The 2462-nt window shown below is 37.9% G+C and overlaps 1 long non-coding RNA gene across 1 annotated transcript in view; it reads left to right on the forward strand.

The window, feature by feature from the left end:
- The window catches only part of LOC116698021 (uncharacterized), a 22308-nt gene that overhangs the window by 15063 nt on the left and 4783 nt on the right, over window positions 1-2462 (forward strand). The gene's annotated exons all lie outside the window — the stretch shown is intronic.

A 2462-nucleotide genomic window follows, 5' to 3' on the forward strand; every position in this document is an offset into this window, starting at 1 on the left:
CCTTTTAACAATTTTGTTTTGTTAATTCTATATCTAAAGAAATCCTCTCCCACATAACTTCTTCAGTCAGATAATTGGTGATGTCACCCTAACAGCAGGCCTGTGTGTGAATTGCAGTGGTTACAAAATATCCTAGGAATTCAAAAATAGGAATGGGAATGCCTATTGGTCAATACTCTAAAGTTAACACAAATCAAACCATATTAAGAATTTATCCCACACTTTACCAACAATGCATCACTACATTTCAGCTAATAAGTTATTGCAAGTGAAACTAGTCTAAGAACATGTGAAACCCCTTTTTTTCCTCTGGAGAGTTCCACAGAAATCATAAAACAATACATGTAGGCTATCGTAGTTATTATTTCCCCAGTATCATTTTGTGTTGTCAGTGCCATTTATGACTCACATTAGGAACACAAATACCTAAACTTCTCTGCAGCAAAAGGTTTTATAATGTTTCACTATAATTCGAACCATAATGGACACAATGACAGAATGCATTGTGACATTGATTTACATACACATTTTGCTATTATCCTATCAGATGGGGGACCCTGGGACAAAACCCTGTCTAATGGGGTCTGTGGTCTAATTTGTGTCAGTTTAGTTTTTCTATCCCTTTAAAATGCTCATTGCATCCTTAAAGTATCTGCTTATGTCAATCCAAGCTTAACTACACACATTTGCTGACCTCAGTGTATTTCATGAGTGAACCCAAATTGTAGGGGACAATGATGCTAAATGCTGAATGCTACTTTAAATTGCATCTTTCCCCCCACATGTGAGCCATACATGAAGGCGTCTGTTAGATTTTGACAGTTTCTTACAGGGATGGTAGTATTAAAGCCTAACCCCTACGTAAACACAAACCCAGATACACATACATGGAGGATAACATGGCCTGCTGCCAGAGAGGAACTGCATAAACAGCTTCAAACTACCCCCTCCCTCCAAAGGAAGCTGTGCACGGTGTGGCATATATACAGTATGTTCTGGCAAAAGAAGTCTTATCAAGTATAATTATTAGCTTGTCTAGTATCCACCAAACACTGGAAATTGTTGAGTCTCAGACTGAACAACTTACATGATATTGTTATAAAGAACCAGCGACATGGGGGCAGGTTTATGGACATTTCCTTGGATATTGTGTTTCTCCAAAAAAGGCTCCCATAGGCCATTTGTTCTAGCAGCAATTACGGCGCCCTAGTAGCTGTAGTAATTATCAAGGTAGCAAAGCGGGATGTAATGTGACAAGTAAAACGAGGCAAGTTGGGGTGGAGGATGGGTCAAAAAGTCAAACAAACACAGGACTTTCACAGAGGAGACCGGGGTTTGTGTCCCATTTAAAAATAAAAAAGTAAAGGGCAAGTTTTCTTTTACTTTTAGGAAAGAAACGGAACAATCAAGTTCAGTGTAACCAGAAGTTTTTCTAAACTAAACTAAAGTAGTTTTTGTGCCTTAACCTAACCAAACTGCAGCCATATCCCAACGATAATGGTGTGTTCAAAAACCTGAACGTGACATTCAAAACCGCAACCAACGTGAGAATGGAAAACGCTTCTATAGGCAGAGATGTACAGTAACGAAGTAGATCTACTTCACAACTGTACTTAAGTACTAAAAGGCTGTATCTGTACTCTACTGGAGTATTACTTTTTTCTCCTACTTCCACTTTTACTTTATTGCATATTTTCGATGAGTTTAATACTTTTGCTCAGATGCATTTTTTACATGCTGCATTGTTACTCGTTACAATTATAAAATTGTCACAAATAATTCCAAACCCACGTTTCTGCCTGCATTGAGAACCCTTGAGCTTTGTTAGTTTCTTTTGAGAGGGAAAAACCCAAAACACCACCTTCAATTCGAGTGATCGTGGCGGTGAGGGTGGGAAAGGAGACCACCCCTGGTCCTACTCAGAGTCCATGTTTTCATTTGTCGGAGTGAAAGACAATTAATATAGAATGAAGTGCCTACTCTGCCTCCTTAAAGATTGCAAAATAATGGCCTTCAAAAAAATCACTGTGGAATTTGACGAAACTAGCTACCTAATACTAGTCACTTCTTTTCTACACTACATCTGGAGTCAAGTTAAAAAAGGGGAGGGGATGATGCACAGTTCACTGATGCACTATCCACACATATATAAATAGTAAGAAAGATAAATATGGTTTGTTTATGCATTATGAAAATCATAGTACACAGAGTATTGCACAGTTATTGGGGTTTTAAAAGTATTACATTTTTCATAGTTCTGAACTTATTAAATATTAAATATTGCACAGTAATGAAATTGCACAGAATTTCCAGTTGTCAAGTATTAAATATTTAAATATTGTACAGTAAGTGGGAAGGAGAAAGTCTGGGTGCTGAGGTAGGCTGTGAAGTGAAGTCAGTGCATGTGTGAGTTCAGGGTGGTTATGGCTTTTGGGAAGAAACTGTTCTTGAGTCTGTTAGTC

The sequence above is a fragment of the Etheostoma spectabile genome, chromosome 11, assembly GCF_008692095.1.
Source record: "Etheostoma spectabile isolate EspeVRDwgs_2016 chromosome 11, UIUC_Espe_1.0, whole genome shotgun sequence".
NCBI classification, from domain to species: domain Eukaryota; kingdom Metazoa; phylum Chordata; class Actinopteri; order Perciformes; family Percidae; genus Etheostoma; species Etheostoma spectabile.